Source organism: Neltuma alba, unplaced genomic scaffold (assembly GCF_004799145.2).
Source record: "Neltuma alba isolate B1F8T4 unplaced genomic scaffold, ASM479914v2 tig00010339_pilon, whole genome shotgun sequence".
In the NCBI taxonomy this organism is placed as follows: Eukaryota; Viridiplantae; Streptophyta; class Magnoliopsida; order Fabales; family Fabaceae; genus Neltuma; species Neltuma alba.
The window spans coordinates 459097-470808 of record NW_021635249.1 but is presented as its reverse complement, the minus strand read 5'-3'; the positions used below and the strand labels follow the sequence as shown (position 1 = coordinate 470808).

General features: G+C 35.3%; 1 long non-coding RNA gene across 1 annotated transcript in view; it reads left to right on the top strand.

Moving 5' to 3' along the window:
- Positions 1-1096: 1096 nt before the first annotated feature.
- Positions 1097-11712, top strand: part of LOC114755770 (uncharacterized) — a 29425-nt gene continuing 18809 nt past the window's right edge. Inside the window, exon 1 of the long non-coding RNA XR_003741357.1 lies at positions 1097-1106. This is a non-coding gene — a long non-coding RNA (uncharacterized LOC114755770). The remainder of the gene's footprint in view (positions 1107-11712) is intronic.

The window sequence follows — 11712 nt, the reverse complement described above, 5'->3', positions numbered from 1 at the left end:
ATTAAACTCGGAGTCAAAGTGCACCGATAAAGTAAGAAGCAGAGTCTTGCACTTTGCTTGGCCCGTAAGTTGCCACTTGTCAAACCTTCAATGGATGGCAATTAAAGCTTTCCAAGTGTCAAGCTACCAATGGAGAGGATCTTGACTTTGGAATTAAATTACATTATGATTTAAGTTAATTAAGAGAGAGGATTAAGATTAATTAGGCTTATGACACTTGGCAAATCATTAATGATGGTTGGTGGGATATTTTGTGCACATTAATGAGCTCTTCCTCCCCCTAAATCTGGTTAGTATTTCGACGAAGGCAAGAAGAGAGGGAAAAAGAGAGAGCTTGATGAAGAAACCAAGAGAAAGGGAGCAACTTTGATCATCCAACTAAGACTCAAGCTTGGTAAGTTATTCTAAGATGTTCCTTGCTTTGATTGCTTGAGTTGTATGGTTAAAAATCATAGTTTTCCTTCTCTTTTGATGCTGGCTGAAACGTATATATTGTAGAGGAGGAAGTTTTATGGTTCAATCTTGCTAAAACACTTCAAAGCATGATAGATCCTAGTGGTTACAAGTGGTTGTAGGTTGTTTTTGAAGTGTTTTCTTTAATTAAAGTTCATTTCGGCCAAAGTAAGATCTGAACCCTAGGATTTGTTTTTCAAAGTTTTGATGCTTCCATTGTGTTCAAAATGAAAAATAGTGTAGGGTAAACCTAAAGGACAAGTGTTGGAAGCCATAGAATCAAAGTTGCAATTTTTGGATTTTTAACCCAAAGGTTCGGTCAAGCTGAAATTGAAAGAAGGAAATTTATTTTGTTAAATCCAAATAGATATTTGGAATCTACATGAAAAATCATGTAGGAATGAGTCAAGAGAGAATTTTTAGGGTTTACGGAAACTAACTCTAAAAATTCAAGAATAAAGATGGAAGCTTTAAGGGGTTTAGGAGTTACTTGAATTATGTTATTGGTTTTTATGAGGAATGGTTGATGATCTTGCTTCCCTTTTTATGGATTTCCATGTTAGGGTTTGGAATTTATGGAAGCAAGAAAGGAGAACAAGAAAATTAAAGAGCATTGGATTAAGGTAGTAAGATTTAATTGACCTTAATGTTGAGTGTTGCATTGATTGCTATGGAATTTCATGTGCTATTATGTGGTTGAACTGAATGATGATGATTATGTAGCTATACTCCTTGCTTTATGTGCCTTGGCTATTGCATGTTAAAGTGCTAAATGTATGAGGTAAAGTAGTTCCCTATTACTAGTAAAAGGTTGGAATGCTTGTAATTGATACATATTAATGTTTTGGTTGATTAATCTTGCTACTGGGATTTCTTAAAATCTCATCCCCCAAATATAATCTAACATTTTAGAGCCTGAAACTCCCAAGAGAAAGTTGCAGATTGGAGGCTAAATTATGGCGTCACACCATAAAAATTCACGGACGTTTGGTTATGTATAAGTATTTATAGTTGGTGCTGTAATCCTTAAGCAGGACGTTAGTTTAGAGCCACATTTTATTAAGTTACAGAATGAATTTCTACACGAAATTTGGTATGCTTAGAGTTCACGTCCTGAGCTTCAAATTGATAGGCAGAACATTAAAATTTTCCAACTACACGGTTTTTAACGATTTTTCAAAGTTAAGGTTCAGGATTTGGAAAAAGGATTTTTGCCAAATGGACAGAGGTAAATTTCACAAAAACCTGACACCTTTTCAAATGAAATTGGTTCATAAGATTATTTTTTCTTGAAAAAGCATTCAAATAGCTTTTTATAGAATTTTGAACCCTCCATTTCAATTTTTCTATATTAAGTTATGAATTTTTGAAGTTGGGCCAGAAAACTGGATTTTTACCCGGTGAACAGTAAAAATCTGAAAATCAGCGTTTTTCATAAATTTTTGAGCCCAGGACCATCCCATGTGGTCTAAAATAGTTTTAATTAAACCCTAATTGGATTCGATAGTAAGTTGTGACATTTTTGGTATCAGAGCAGAGGTTCTGGCATAAGATAGAACGCTCTGCTTAGTTAATATGTCAGTTAAAAGAAAAATTAACATATTGTTACAGGAGTTGTGATAGAAAACACAATGGATTGGGACGCAAGATCTGAGAAGTCGGTCAATGATTGGGATGTTAACATGACCGATCTCACCAAAGAGGAGTTGATTCATTCAAGCCAAAAGTCAACTTGAAGTTCCAAAATTGCCCTTACCCTTTCTATTAGCCACCAAGGGCATTTTGGTCCATTCAAGCCAAATTTTTAGCTATAAATAGGCACTCCCTCCCCTCACATTTTCAGCCAAGCAAGAAACCATAGGGAAAACTTTGCCACTCTTGCATTTAGAGAGAGAAAGAGCTAGTTCTAGTGAGAGAAAGTCCACCTAAGTTCAAGCTTCAAGATCAAGGTATGTGATGGTTATAGCATCTGATTTTATGCCTATTCCAAATTAGTTACTGTGCGTATCTGATTCTAAAATTTGGCATGCTTAAAGTACACTCTGTGACCTTTAAATCTATAGGTAGAACACTTCATTTGGATATGTATACGATTTATGGTGATTTTTCAAAGTTAGGGTTTGAAATCTGGAAACAGTGTTTAACCTTTGGAAGAGTGTCGAGTTCTGTACAATTTCGGTACTGTTCCGAATAGAATTGGTTCCTGAAACTATTTTTTTTGTAATTTTAACTTAAGGAGCTTTTAGTGAGACTTGGAACCACTTTATGTGGATTTTTCTAGAATTAATTATGAATTTCCAAAGTTGAGAAAAAATTCTGGGTTTTCTGCGTGAACAGTACCCGCGAACCAAAATTTTTAGATTTGATCTTCTTGAATCTAAGGCCATCTAAAGTGGTCCTAATTGATAAGAAATGGATCTTAAGGATAGAAAATGATGAGATTTATGTTAGAAAAGCTAGAAAGAAAACCCTAAAAGGAAAAGAAAGGGTTGAGGTTCAAGAGAGCTAGTCTTGAACTTTATGTAATCTAGTCGTTCTAATAGATTGTATTATAATTATGACTATGTTTAGGACCTTTGAAACATCCAAGAGGATGTTTGGTAATGTTGACTGAATGCCCATATGGTTGGAAAGTCAAGGGAGTCAAAGGAAAAGTAAGAGGAAAGCTTGAGATGCAAGGTAGTGAACTTACCTATTGTCATTGCTTGATGTTGTATGCTTATGTGTTGCCGTGTACATGTATTTGAATGTTATTGTGACATGTTTTAGATGCTGTAGTTGCTATTCATGATGAGTAGATTATGTCTCCATGGCCATACATTAAGAAGTTAGCTTTGAGCATGCTAATATGTCACTAATTCACAAGAGAATAAACAAGTTGCGTGTAGTGCATTAGCATCCATCTAGCATGATTAATATGGTATTGTTTGCTACTGAGATTCTCCCGAATCTCACCCCCTTCCTAACCAACCATTTAGGTCAATCAATGATGGGCAATAATGGCATGAGAAGCAAGGAGAAGAAAGTGGAGAATTGTTCATGTTAATGAATGATATTATCATTCAATGTGTAATTCTCCTACTATGTAATTTATGTTGTGGATGCCTATGATGCCATGTATTTATTTATAATGCTTGTGGCATGTATATAAATGTATGATCAGGAATGGGAAAGAGTAAGCCCATGTTATGTATGCCAAAGAAATTAAAAGAATTAAAGTAAAGAGATGTTAAGAGATAAAACGTAGGTCCTGGAGTAGTAAGTTTGTAGCTCCAGTTTGACCTATCAAACGAATGAGTTAAGTCACGAGATTTGGCAGAATTATAGTACACATCACAAGCTTTAAAATGATAGCTATATCATCTCAATTGGATGTGTACACAAGGAGATACAAATTTCCAAATTTCCAAATTTGAGGCACAGAATCTGGAAGTTTGAGATTTTATGAAATGAACAGTATTATTTATTAATTAAACTATATGAATTGGGCAAGGATAAGTCTAATTGGATATTTTTTTCCTTAAAGAGCATCAAAATAGATTTTTGTATAATTTTAGAACACCTCAATACGAATTTTATGGATTTAGTTATGAATTTTTGAAACTGGACCTATAATCTGGAAATTTAACAGTGAATAGTAACCCGAGTAGTTATGCTGAAATTTTAAATCAACGGGTTTGTGTTATGATCTGCTTGAACCATAACACTTACGAATGCGTGCTTTGAGGGGTTAAAGGTAGGACATTTCATACACCATGGATGATTCAATGTTACCATTAAGATGTTCAAGTAAGAAAAACCAAGTTCTTTATAATTTATAGAACATTTAATGATTCTCTCTTTTCACGCAATCCATCAAATGCTTTATGGGCATTCAAAAATTAAATTATAGACAAATATCTTAATTCATAAACAGCCATTCATATACTCCCAAGCGTCAATATCAATATAGTCTCTTAAGTTTACTCAATCCAATTTCTTCACAAGGCTTATTTGAGTTCTTAAATTATCATCCAACTTCATTCTAAAATATCACAAAATTTCACTGTTTCTAGCTTCATCTTTAAGCAAGATTCAAATGAAACTCCTTTGAAGACAAATGAAATTATGCTCCACCATGAAAATGCTATAATAACATATATTGAAGTAGGCCTATTTCATTTAAACATTTTATCAAATTCTTTAAGGGCATTCTGAGGCCAACACAAAGTAAATAACTTCTTTAAAATTTCCTACAAGAACATTGCTCAGTTGCTCTTTCTTATTTTCACACAACAAAAAAAAAAAAATAAAGGAATGAATGACCAAAGCTTCAAATCACCTAGCATACATCAACACAACCTAAAAAGAAGAAAGCTTCAACCATGCCACATCAGCACACTTAGATGAGCAAGGATGAAGGCTAACGCTTTTAGCACAGAACAAAGGAAGAAGGGAGACAAAAATTGAAGCAGTCATCAAGAGAGAAACTTCCACCATCTGGGCAAGGCAGTAACAGAGGAGAAGGAAAAAAATCAATACTAAACAGGGGAGAGAAAATAGTAAAATAGAACCTTGAACGGCAGACAAGACGACAGCTGTGAACACCAGCGATGACCAGGACAAACGAAGGTGAAGAACCAGAACTGAATGACAGCTGGAGTCCCTCATTTGAGAGTCTCAAAACTTCCCTCTTCTCTGCTCCCCCCTCTTGCTCCCCCTCTTCTTCAAATGGCTAGCTTGGTTTGTGGAGATTTGGACTGTGCCAAATTGAATCAAGAATGTTATCTAGAGAGTCTCATCTTGGTTATACGGTACCTACCAGATTTACCAAGCTTGATTTTCCAAAATTCAATCCCGATGATATTTTTTATTGGATTTCAAAAGTTAAGCAATTTTTTTTTTTATTGGATGAAACTTCAAAAGGGAATAAAGTGATGTTGGTTAATTTAGCTTTTAATAATGCCTCTTATAAGAGGTTTTACTATTTTGAGAAAAAGTCATCGAGGACGCTTAGGAGACATTGATTGAAGTTGTGAAGATTTGGTTTGCTCCGTTAAATGATGATCCCATTGTTCAAGTTGAAAAAAAGAAAGACTGTTAGTAGCCTTTCAATATGAGTTTGATGACTTGGTCTACAGAATAGATTTAAATGATGCTAAGAAACTTGGTAGCTATAACAGGGCTTTGAAACTTAAACTTGCTTCTAGGATGAAGACATTATGTCTTCAAGCTTTATTAGAAACGATGAGTTTAGCATAGCTGTTTGATGGGAATTTAAGCCTTATCCATGAACGTGCAAGATCAAAATCTCTACTACCATAATCCTCTCAGAAACTGGCACTGCCTCCACCAGTGAACACTAAATCTAATAGGATTTTGGAAAAATCGATGGTTCAATTTTGACAAAAACTCATTCCTCAAGAGCTCGAGGACTTCTGTGTAAAGAATTTGTGTTATTAATGTAGGGGTAAATATACTCCAAGGCGTGATTTTCCACAAAGGAAGAAAATACAAATATATCTTATAAAGGTATTTAATGATTGTGAAATAACAGCCCCGGTGATTATAGCTCTTCTAAAAAACATAGGTTGGTAAAGTTAACTTTGATAATAATCCTATTACTTTACTCAATGCTATGTTGGGTACTTCAGACTATCCAACTATAAGAATAATTGGTAAGTGTGGTAAGCGACTTATACATATTCTTATTGGTACTGGTACCTCTCATAGTCTTCTAGATGAATGTTTGAGTATTAAAGGTTGCTTTGAGGCTACTCTTATCTCTCCCATAAGAGTTACAGCAGTTGTAGGGAGAGGCGAGTTGATTGGTAAAATTGCTTGTATTGCTTTTTCTTGCTCTTCTCAGGGGTTAGATTTAAGGGCAGATGTGATTTTTATTCCTCTAAAAGATTTGATTTGGTAGTGGGCATGCAATGGTTACAGAACTAGGTATTATTTGTTTGGACTAAGAATTTAATTATGTAATTTACATGGGATAATAGGCTTATGCAATTATCAACATCTATTGTTTGTAAATCATACCTTGTAATGAAGATATTCATTATGCTACTAGTTTCCCCAGAAATGCATGATACCCTTAATGCGGTAACATATTTATTAGTTGTATTTGAAGATATATTTGAAGAACCCAAGCGTTTGCCTCCATCAAAGGGTTCTTTTGAGCATAGTTCTTTCCTTTTTACTTTACCAGTGGTTCGAGTTAAGAAGAAAGATGGTTTGTGGTTTTTTTTTTATTATAGGGCTTTAAACAACGCTACTGCTAGGGACTATTTTCCTATTATTTTCATTGAAAATTTATTAGATGAGTTGGATGCTGCTACTCAGCATTAAATAAACTACTCAAAAAAGATTCTTTTGTTTGATATAAGACTGTAGAATATGATTTTCAACAATTGAAAGTGGCATTAACAATAGCCCTTGTTTTAGCAATTTCAATTTTAATTTTCCATGCACTATATTGAGATAGTTGCTTTTAATATTGGCATAGGTGCTGTTCTTATGCAGCAAGGTCACTGTGAGTAAAGTCCTATCTTCTTGTAACATCGATTGTTGAAGTTAATGACAATGCCATTGTGTTGCTTAATTATTAGGCTTTGACATTAAGCAAAAAGGGGGCTTAAGAGCAAGAGAAAGGGACCAAGGATCAAAGCTAACAAGAGGTAGCAAGAACTTTCAATTTTTGCATTAAATTGTTTGGTTGTTTATGTTATGTGTATGTGCCATGATGTGGTTGAGTTATGTATGTGAAAATGAGATTACCTCCTTGTATTAATGCCTTGGCAAATATATTTAGTTGAGTTATTGAATGGTATGATTAATGCTCCCTTTCCATGGCATATCAATAATATGTTTATGGCTTGGTTAATGTTCGCATATGACATGAATTTACCTTGCATTTTAATGCTTGGATTGATCTTCTTTGCTACTAGGATTCTTTGGAATCTCATCCCATGATATTTGAATTACAATTATTAGGGGATGGAAGCTCTAAGGGAAAGAGCAAGGAAGTGGCTTGAATGTGAAGACCTTGATCATGTTTAGCATTTTGGGAAACTTGTTTTATAAAACTTGTAATATTGGATATTTGACTTCATGACTTTATATGCTGTATAACTTGACTATAGCATGGTTTCTGGCTATTTAGTGTGCTAAATAATGGTTTTGGATTGATCTAATGTTATGGTACGAAATTGGCATTAAGTGGATGAATTTTGACCAATTAGTGCTTAAACTTTGACTAGTGAGATTTTGGGCAATTGGACTGATTAAAATCTGAAATTTAACAGTCTAATAGATATCATTTTTATCTTTAAAATGAGTGATAATTCATTGAATTTAGAGTTTCGTACAAAATGTTATGCCTTCCCAAAATTAGGCATAAATTCTGAAAAATTAAAAAAAATGACTAAACAAACAGTGCACATTTTCATGAAATCTAGGAATGCATGAGAGGGAAGTACAACCTGGAGTTATTTTTCCATTAAAGATCTCTCTGAAAGCTTCAAATAAAATTTGGAACCACTTCATTTCAATGTTTCTAGAATTAGTTATGATTTTTCAAATTTGATCAAATTTTAGGGTTATGTGAATAGTAACCCGAGAAGAAAAGTTTTAAAATTTTAAATTTACCAACTTAAAAGCTTAATGAATGGTTCCATTTGCTTCTATTTGCTATAAAAATGGGTTTAAAGTTAAGGTGTTATAGCTTTCACGTTAATATGCGCTGTTCATATAGTCAATTTTTCTAATTTTTTAGAATTTATGCCTAACTTTGGATAGACATAACTTTTTGTACAAAACTTTAATTTTAATGAATTACTACTCATTTAAAGCTAAAAATGAGATCTATTGATATGCCAAATTTCATGATAAAATTCCTTTATTTGCTTAAAATCATATGAGGTCAAACTTTGGTCCTTACTAGGTCAAAATCATCATTTTAAAAAGTCCACCATAACCATTCAAAGCATGTCTTTACCATAATCCACACTATTTAAAAAGTATACTTCACATATGTTACATGTCACCAAATAGTGATCAAGTCATCAAAGTTATAGATATTACAATATTGTAACATAATGTTCATAGAGTTCCACATAACCACATAAAATCAATCCTCAAGCTAGGGCCACTTTCTTTCCTTTTCCTTGACCACTTACCACCCCTAATGGTGTTAATTTAAGCATAAAAAAGAGTGAGATTTCATGAAAATCTCAGTAACAAAGAATCACAATTATAATGTCAATCAAGCAGAGCATATTACATGCGATTTCACAAGATGTCAATCAACCTTCATGCCATGGAAATGGAGCAATAAACCATTTGAAAAGTCAATTCAACAATGAATATAACCAAGGCATACAATGCAAGGAATTAAACACATTATCATCCATCTAGCTCTACCATATCATGGCATATAAACAAAGAATTACACATAGCAACAAACCAAGCAAGTTAACATCAAATTGTAAGTTCTATACTACCTCTTAATTCTCTTGTGTCACAACTTACTATCGAATCCACTGAGGGTTTAATTAAAACTATTTTAGACCACATTGGATGGTTTTGGGCTCAAAAATTTATGAAAAACGCTGATTTTCATATTTTTACTGTTCACCGGGTAAAAACCCAGTTTTCTGGCCCAACTTCAAAAATTCATAACTTAATCTAGAAAAATCGAAATGGAGTGGTTCAAAATTCTGTAAAAAGATCTTTGCTCTACTTTTCTTCCTCTTTCTACTTGCTCTAGTACTCTGCTAAGCTCAGATACATCTAAGCCTAGCTTCGTTCTTGGCTAGTCATACTTCCGTTGGGTAAGGTCGACTCTGCTTACCTTGCCTTGACTGCTTCCTTTTCCTGCTCGGATAGGGTACCTTACTCCATCCTGAGCAATGTAAATTTTAATCTAGAGGACCAATTCTCGCCCTCTCTAGGAAAACTCCTAGCCAAGACCTTATCCCTTAAAAAGGGTGCCCCTCAACCTAAACCCCAAGCAACTGAAAATCTCTTAACATTAAAGGAAACATGCCAACCTCTAAGCTTGTTCCCTGCATAGCTATCTATCTCGTCCTCTTCTTCTTGATCCTTAAGACATTTCACTAGGGCTCTCCATCTTACTTCACTATCTCAGAGTTTCTATTCATCTATTCCAGGACTTGAGATAGATACGCTATCATGGTGCCCTAGCCCTAACGAGGTTGTAAGAGTTTGTCTAGCTTAGGTTGCCACTTACACCTTCTTAATAGTGTAAAGACTCAACCCCTAACTGTCTTGTTTGACCTTCTTTCTGACTTCTACTTATCTTACTCTCTGTGACCTCTAAAAATCATTGTGTCTCACTAAGATACCACCTCAACATCTGAGAGTTATTGTATTCGTTCTTCGTGACTAGAATCCTTGTTTATAGTGATAGAAGTTACCACCTCCTTTGGTAATCACTCTGTATTTGTCCATCGCCACTAATTCCCTTGGCTTATCATGACAAAACACACTTTTCTCTTAACCTTTGCTAGTCTTAGGTAGCTTCATTTATCGTACCATTGCCTGTCTAGGCATCCGTTACGAAGTTTAACTTAACTTCTGGATTTAACTCCATTTCTCTTGGGGGTAGGATCAGGGTTTTGTCCTTGCCGTTATGGGAAGACAACCAATGCAATCCAATTACCCCATCAACTTCATGGAAGGCATACTTATAAAGTCTAAGGCAATATAATAGTGCTCATAACCAAGCTGAGTCTTCTAAAACAATTTACAAGACAAGAAAATAACTAGTACCTGAATCAAACATTGCAATCATGGGGTGGTTATTAATAATGATAATGCCTTAGATCATTTCCGAAGACTTCCAAGTTTCTTTCCCTGTGATGGCAAATACTCATCCTTAGGTGCACAGCCTTGCCTTTTCTGTACTCTGTGGACATTCTTATAAGAAGTGTCCAAGTTTACTGCAAGTATAGCAGACATTCTGTCTGGCCATATATGGTCTGTTACCATGATTCTTACCACAGGTTAGGCATTCTTTGCCATTTGAGGGCTTACCTCCCTTCTTGCTCTTTCGCTTGTCCTATAGCCTCTTCCTCTTCCCGGTCGTATCAGAAGAGGTGCCACCCTAATCTTGCTTCTCTAACTTGGGAGTAGGCTCAATCATCAAATGATGGTTCAAGCTGTTCTCCATAATTCGACATGCCTCAACTGCCTTGTTGAAGTGCTCAAACTATCAAGGAGCAATCATCTCCCTTAAGGACTGCTTTAGTCCTCTGATCGTCTTTTTGGTCATCTACCTTTCATCATCTCGGTAACACAGGTAACTGAAGTAGTGAGAAAGATGTCTGGACTTAGCTAAGTACCTATCAAATGACTCGTTATTCCTTTGCTTCAGGGTTAGGAATTCTGCTTCCTTTTCTTCCCTGGATGACCTTGAAAAATATTTCTCATGGAATTGCTCCAGGAACACTTCCCATGTCGCTCTCGTGTTCCGAGCATCCAGAAGAATCTTGTGCTGGTAGATAGCCATATGGGCTTTCTGCTTAGTCAGACAGTCTAGAACTTTGAAAATTATGATCTAGTCCTCTGCTGCTTGGATGTCAATCACTCCATCCAAAGATGGTAGATTGTGCTTGTAAAAGCGAGTCATCCACTGCTGGATGCTGTCGGGGTTTACTGCTAGCATTGTCGATCTCAGTAATTGTTCTGTTGCTTGCGCTGCTGAGGTTTCTTCCTCTGGCTTCCTCCTGTCGAGGTTAGCCACTGCCGCTGCTAACGTTGCTACTATTACGGCGTCTTTTTCTTGTTCCTGACTAGCTTGTGCCACCTTCAACCCTCCAATAGCCTTCTATTGCTATTCTAAGCGATCCAAAATTAATTGTAGCAGATCAGGAGGGACCTTTACGTCATGTCCTAAGGGTCTCTCTGGCAAAGCGTTTCATCGGTTCTAACTAATACGCGAACTAAACAAATAGCATATCCGAGGAACAAGAAATAAACATCATGCTTGGATTTCATTTAGCAACAAATGCATTCATAACACATCATTCAATCATCAGTCACAACAATATAGTTTAACATACATAGCCATCTTACATGCCAGACTGACCTACTACAGTTAGCTGTAACAATACAAGTCATACGTCAGTTTTATGAGGATCTAACCATATAAAAATAGTGAATCTTAACAAAGTTTTCAAGGTGCTAGATGTAATCCTCAACACCTAAATCCACTATCTGATTCAGGTGACAAAACTCATGTACCCAGAAGTA